General features: G+C 42.3%; 1 long non-coding RNA gene across 2 annotated transcripts in view; it reads right to left on the bottom strand.

Annotated features, from left to right (window-relative positions):
* LOC135105035 (uncharacterized) overlaps positions 1-1099 on the bottom strand; it is a 52584-nt gene extending 51485 nt beyond the window's left edge. For both annotated transcript variants that reach the window (XR_010270674.1, XR_010270675.1), the window contains exon 1: positions 664-1099. This is a non-coding gene — a long non-coding RNA (uncharacterized LOC135105035). The remainder of the gene's footprint in view (positions 1-663) is intronic.
* Between the last annotated feature and the right edge of the window lie 6401 nt (positions 1100-7500).

The following is a 7500-nucleotide window of genomic DNA, read 5'->3' as shown; positions in this document are numbered from 1 at the left end:
ACGCACGTAAGCGTATAAGAAAACAAAATCAAGAAGTAAAGAAAAGGAAAAAACTAAAGGCGTCTTTTCCGTGTGCATCGTCAAACGGAAGTGATCGTCTTCACGGAGGAAGGTTACCGTCAACTTTTGTTGAAATGAAAACCCACTGTTTATAATATAAAGATATGCTAAGAAAATTTATTGTCTTTTAACTTAAATTAAATAGATTTTAAAATCAAGAAAATATAAAATCTCTTAATTTCACATATCGTTACATATAATTTGTGGATATATAGCAGCAAACACTGGGTCGCGTGACTCGACAGATGTTTTCACTTTTGGAAGGTCTCTGTTTTTCTACTCCTGCACGCTGGACACCATTTTAGTTCTTTTGGCTCGTCTATGATTTACAAAACTTGTGATAAAGAGCAGAGGAGCGACTGCTTGCCTGTGCGTCTGAAAAGCCATGTTTGTTTACTGTTGACGAAAGTCCAGACGAGCGGCTGTGCGTGACGGCGCCTTAACGCATTTTCCCCATCAGGCAAGTTACAATTCTTGAAAACTGAAAACCTCGCGAGCACAAAACATCACAAAGTTGAAGCAAAACAAATAAAATACAAAACATATTAATACACCACCAAAGAGCAACACTACCATCATGCACACTGCTACACCAACACTCACCACCACCATCACCACCACCGTTGTCGCTTCCAGGAACAGGCCGCCAGGGAACATACGCACACACGCACGCACACACTTGAGCAGCCCCGCACACCTGCCTGGGAGAGGAGATTGGTGTCCATATATGGTGTGTCTGCAAGGAAAAAAAAAGGGAGATAATTAGGTAATGATACTGATAATTAAGGCGTAAGGCTGGCAGTGGATGGTGTATTGAGGGGTGAAGGGTGCAGGCTGCAGGACAGGTCTGATAGGCCAGGCGGCTGATGGGAGACGAAGAGTGTGGTGTGGGTGAGAGGTGGTGGTGGTGGTAGTAATAGTGGTGGTAATGGTGGTGATGGTAATGATGCTGGTGATGTTGATGATGATGATGATGATGATGACGATGGTGATGATAAAAAGGAAAAAGGAAAGGAAAATATTAAATCAATGAGAGCTAATATACGTATAGAAATACGGTCACCACTCTTGTGCTCGTAATAATGATGATGATGATAATGATGATGATGATGATGATGATGATAATGATAATGATGATGATGATGATGATGATGATGATGTTAATGATAATAGTGATGATGATAATGATGTTGATAATGGTGATGATAATGATAGTGATCAGGATGATGTTAATGATGATTATGACGATGATGAGGGCAGAAACAATAACAAAAATAACAAAATAAAAAAAAACTGACCCAAAAATATATGCACCAGATCCTACTCGTCTTGTTGAGTCACTGATCCTGCACATGATGGAAGCTTCCACAGCCTCGCCCAGTGACGTAGGGGCGTGTCCCGGAGTAATGCAACAACATGTGAGGCAACGCATACATTTTTTTTTCTTTCAAGACACGTGCAAGCAAAAATACTGCAGATAAAATGGACTCTGCTGAAGGGCTCTCAGGAACACGGGTCCCTGTCTCTACCTCAGTCGTGGTGATGGTGATGGTGGCAGAAAAATACATAGATAAAAAAAAAATATATAAATAAAAAAAAAAAAAATGGCGGTAGCGATGAAGGTGGTAGTTTGAAAATATCTAAGTAAATAAGCAAATAAATTAATTCATAGTACAGCGAGTGGAAACGAATAAATGAAGGAAGGCAAAGAGAATATTAAATAGATAAAAAAAGAAAAATAAATAAATAAACGAAGAGGGATGAAGGAAGGGAGAGAATAAAGAGAGAACGGATGCTGAGAGAGAGGGAGGTTCGGAGGGAGGAACGGAGGGAGAGGAGAGGGAAGCATGTGAAAGGAGAGTGACAGACAATTGTATTGCACCTGTTGACTAATTAGCTGGCGGCCTGTCCATCACCACAGCGGCGCCAGGTAGGAATGTGGTGGTGGTGGTGGTGGCTACTGGTAGTAATGATAATGGTGGTGGTGATGATGATGGTAATGGTGGTGGTTGTGGCGATGATGACAGTAAGACGTGACATTCTTGGGTGCGCAGATTTACCTCATCCCTATCTGAGGTGTTCCCATGACGAATCTGTCTCAGTTTGTCTGCTTGTCTTCTTACCTCCTGTTTTTGCCCCTGTGTATTTGCTTGCCTATGTTGTTAATTACCTGCCTATGTGTTTGCCTGTGACTATCTTACTGCTTGTTTCTGTCTCAGGATATCAGTCTGCTTGAGTTGCAGTCTGTCAATTTACTATCGATCTATCTATATATCTATACCTACACCAAGACAACATTTTTTTTTAAAGAGGATAGTCGAGGCAAGACATCTATATCAGTCCGTGTGAAACAGAATCTTCCCTTGGATCTATTCACACTTCATTGCAGGAACAAACAAACAGAGGGAGCAGGTCCTCAGTCACCTCTCTGCGTTTCTCTTAACACGGAATCCTTTACGTCACGAGGGGAGCTCAGCCTGGAGACGCATGTGCCGTACGTCCTGTTCTCGAGACCTAATTAAATGGACAACTATCGAGCCTTATTGCGTCATCAGTAATATATATAAATGTAGGGGGGTATAATTAGTAGAGGCACTGCCACGTATAAACCAGCTGGCTTATTGCAGCTTTTTCATGAGAGGTATTATTATTATTAATATATTTTTTTTCTGAAATTGGTTTGGTCTTTGTCTCCCTCCATATACAGAAGAAGAAGAAGAAGAAGAAGAAGAAGAAGAAGAAGAAGAAGAAGAAGAAGAAGAAGAAGAAGAAGAAGAAGAAGAAGAAGAAGAAGAAGAAGAAGAAGAAGAAGAAGAAGAAGAAGAAGAAGAAGAAGAAGAAGAAGAAGAAGAAGAAGAAGAAGAAGAAGAAGAAGAAGAAGAAGAAGAAGAAGAAGAAGAAGAAGAAGAAGAAGAAGAAGAAGAAGAAGAAGAAGAAGAAGAAGAAGAAGAAGAAGAAGAAGAAGAAGAAGAAGAAGAAAAACAAGAAGAAGAAGAAGAAGAAGAAGAAGAAGAAAAACAAGAAGAACAAGAAGAGAAGAGCAAAAGAAGAAGAACAACAACAGTAGTCAGTTAGGTCATGTGCAACAAAATTCTAAACAACCCGATACTTATAAAAAGTCATAAGAAATACCAATAATTCTACTCATTGTTATGAAAAAAATATCATAATTTTCTGTCATAAAGACTGGGTTTTTCATAGCCTGCCACAGCTATGAGTGAATTAGTTACGGCTGAATTCGCTAGCTGCTAGAAATAGCAAAGACATGTATATGAAATATATATTAATTAATAGAAAAAGGAATTAGAAAAGTAAAAATACATATTACATAGCTTTTTTATGTAATAATTACGCGATATTTCTTTTACATAAAGAAAATTAGTGCCTAAAACAAGTTTTGCCGCCAAAGGGCAGCGTTAAACGTAAACAATAACAAGCAATCACCACTCGAACGCCACATTTGTATCACCACAACACTATCAATAACAACAACATAGACACAGGTGGCCCTGCTGCAGTCACCCTAAGGGAACAAGAAAACTTAATTGGTCTCTAGGTGAGTAAAATCCATTTATTGAGGCTTTATAATTAACATGTCTGGAGAGAGTGCTTTGTTGGTCTCGAAAGCACTGGTCGCACCAAGTCTGTGACAAAAAACAATACAAGTACGGTTTAATCTATATCTTTTTGCGAGCTCAGCATCACTAAGTTCAATGAAAGCGTCTCTCCTCTCATTAAATTCCCTTGTTGCACGGCCATGTTTACTCATGGGCGATTCTTAAGCCTTATGATACCTCCGACCCAGTCATAGCGGGGCAGCGAACTTATGAAAATTTCAAAGCGCTTATGACATATTAGTTCGTTTATAAAATATTTTTGAAAATATCCGCCATTTTTACGGCTTAAGACAGATTCGTAGGCTTGAGGGTTCTTATTAGTATCTATTATATTCTGGAAAAGCGGAGTGGAGGTGCACCAGATGACTTTAGCACCGTGTTCCCTCTGGTTACGGTGCTTTGGGCCGAGGGGTTCCGGTGGAGGGTAAAATGAAGAGGATACGGGAGGAGTGAGAGAGAGGAAAGCCCGAGGGAGGCAGCTCAGTCTATGGAAGGTGACCCAGAAGGGTTTGAGTTCACACGGTACACGCACACAAGCAAGTGCAGTCTCTCTCTCTCTCTCTCTCTCTCTCTCTCTCTCTCTCTCTCTCTCTCTCTCTCTCTTCTCTCATCTCCCGTTTTCTATTTGTCTAATTCTTACTACACCTCTCTCTCTCTCTCTCTCTCTCTCTCTCTCTCTCTCTCTCTCTCTCTCTCTCTCTCTCTCTCTCTCTCTCTCACCTGTCACATGAAACTAATATTTCAATTTTTTTTCTTATTCACTTGAAGCATAACAAGAAGTGCAAGGTGACCCCGAGGCGTAGTGGTGGTGATGGTGGTGGTGGTGGTGGTGACTGCTTTGAAGGTTACAGTAGGTCATGGTGGTGGTGGTGGTGGTGTGGTGATGGTGATGGTGGTGGTGGTGATGGTGGTGGTGATGGTGGTGATAGGTAGTGTTCTGATGGCTACAGTAAGTCATGGAAATATTAGTGATGGCGATGGTGGTGGTGCTACGTAGATGATGGTGGTGGTGACGATGGCGATGGTGGTAGTGGAGGTGGCGATGGAGGCGGTGGTCGTGGTCCTGGCGGTGATTTAAATGCCTTGAGTTTCTAAGACTGCCACAAACTACAAAGCATGTTCCTTTGTCGTGTTTATAAATAAATAAAAAAAAAACGAGAACTCTATAAGAAATACATTATTAAAATTAGAAAGATAAAAATTTTCTCTCTCTCTCTCTCTCTCTCTCTCTCTCTCTCTCTCTCTCTCTCTCTCTCTCTCTCTCTCTCTCTCTCCCTCTCTCTCTCTCTCTCTTTCCCGTGTGTGTGTGTTTGTCCGCCCCAGTGATGTGTTCCTGCCAGCGGGCGTGGCCAGCACTACGCCCTCTGCTCTGTCCAATCAGCGGCGGCCTCTACCACACGCCGGCCAATGGGAGGGCCTTGGATACTCGTAAGAGGGCGGTGATGCCAAGGCCTGAAGCAGAGACGAGGAGGAGGAGGAGGAGGATAAGGTAATGGAGGAGAGGGAGAGGTTACGAGGATAGTGGGGAGCAGCAATGAAGGAGCTTATTATAGCCTGAACAGCCACCCTGGACGCGCTGACTGTATGGATCTAAATAAACAAATAAATGAATGAGCAAACAACTCTCGGCAACACTTGTGGTAAATTAATTTCCTCACTGTAATCTTGTATTAGTCATGATAACCCTTGATTTTGTGACTATTATTGTCTCTAACTACTTGAAAACAACGAAGGAGCACTGTAATTAAGAAACAATAACAACAATATAAAAATAACGGACTTTTGAAGACAAGGTTTAAGGAATGCACACTTTTTTGGGCTCAGCTGAGATTCACTAAGGCGAACGTTTATGCAGTTTGTTTGCTTCAGGTCAGAAAGAACAAACAATAATGTAGCTATACGCTTTAACCTTGCGCTCCATCTGCTTAAGTCAGTGAGAAGAGTGAGGTAATGAGGGGAGAGGAGGAGCAGGAGGAGGAGGAGGAGGAGGAAAAAAGGAAGGAAGGAAGATGATAAACATGATGTTGGTGGAGAGAAGAAAAAGAAAGAAAATGAGAACAAAAGCACTAGGAGGAAGAGAAGAAATTAACAAATATGAAAAGGAGATGACAAAGGCCATGGTGTGTGTAGGAGGGAAGAGAAACAAGAAGAAATGGCAAAGAAGAAAGAGCAAATGTGTTTAAAGATAAAATAGAAACGTAGAAAAAAAAGATGCAGCAGATATTAAGAAAGAGAAAAGTACAAAGAGAAAAAAGATGCTAGTTGAGAGAGAGAGAGAGAGAGAGAGAGAGAGAGAGAGAGAGAGAGAGGGAGAGAGAGAGAGAGAGAGAGCATTAGCCTCTCACCCTCCCGCCAGCTGGTCCGCCGCCGTGTTGCCATATGTGTTACATTGGACGGAGGGACGGTGGGGTATCACGTGTAACCTTGAAAAGTACATGAGAGGATGCGGGGATCACGTGACGACGCGGCGAGAGAGAGAGAGAGAGAGAGAGAGAGAGAGAGAGAGAGAGATGAGAGAGAGAGGAGAGAGAGAGAGAGAGAGAGAGAGAGAGAGATTAGGTAAACATTCATGAAGGACAGAGAAACAAAAAAACTACACAAAACAAGACAAGGAGATCAGTTTAATTTTCATTTCCATCACACACACACACACACACACACACACACACACACACACACACACACACACACACACCATACTATTTTCCACACGCAATTAAAAGGCGGTATTCAGCTCACGCCGCCTCGTGCTGAGAGAACAAACCAAGTCTTTCCTTCCTTTTTTTTTTCCCATCCTTTCACCTGCCCTCTCCTGCTCTCTTCCTCCCCTTCCATTTCTCTCTCCTTTCTCCCCTTTCAACTTTCTCCCTTCTTTCCTTTCCTCTTTTCATCTTTGCATCTCGTCTTTCACTCATTTTCCTGTCTCTCTCTCTCTCTCTCTCTCTCTCCTCTCTCTCTCTCTCTCTCTCTCTCTCTCTCTCTTCTCTCTCTCTCTCTTCTCTCTCTCTCTCTCTCTTTTACTCAGCTTCCTTACCTGTACCTGAGCCACACCCTCTTATGACAAATGAATAATGAATAACATAGAGGGCAAGACATTACCTACACTGTATTACGTTCACTTTCTCATTAGCATTCACTCATTCCCTCGGTATGCAATTACTTTATGCCTTACTTTTCTTCCTCTTACCTCTCTCTCTCTCTCTCTCTCTCTCTCTCTCTCTCTCTCTCTCTCTCTCTCTCTCTCTCTCTAATTATCCATCTGTCCTTAACTATTCATCCATACGACTACACGCGTCGTTCTCTTCCTTCTTCTCTTATTTTCCTTCTTCCCAGTGACAACATTCTTTACTTTCACTTTACTTCCTTCTCTCCTTCCTTAACCAAGCATTATCATGAACTTACGTACACTTCCTTCTCTGCCTGCTCCTCCTCCTCCTCCTCCTCCTCGTCTTTTTCCCTCCTTCCCACACACTCTAGCTCTTATTTTCCTTCATTTTACTTCATTCCCTCCTTCCTTAGCAATTTAACCATAAACACTTCCTTCTCTTCAACCTCCTCCTCCTCTTCCTCTCCTTCCCCCTCTCCCTCTCCGTCTCCTTCAGCCATGCCGGCGGGATTTCACTGACCCCCGCGCGTCCTCGTCCCTTGTTGCTGGAAGGTTTCTGAGCTGCAAGGATGGATAACAGAGAGATGTATACAGTTTTCTCCTCTTATTCTAAGTAGTGCACCATTGTTTCCTGTTCTCTCTCTCTCTCTCTCTCTCTCTCTCTCTCTCTCTCTCTCTCTCTCTCTCTCTCTCTCTCTCTCTCTCTCTCTCTCTCTC

The sequence above is a fragment of the Scylla paramamosain genome, chromosome 11, assembly GCF_035594125.1.
Source record: "Scylla paramamosain isolate STU-SP2022 chromosome 11, ASM3559412v1, whole genome shotgun sequence".
NCBI classification, from domain to species: domain Eukaryota; kingdom Metazoa; phylum Arthropoda; class Malacostraca; order Decapoda; family Portunidae; genus Scylla; species Scylla paramamosain.
The sequence above is the reverse complement of the archived record's forward strand: the minus strand, read 5'-3'. Positions and strand labels throughout refer to the sequence as shown.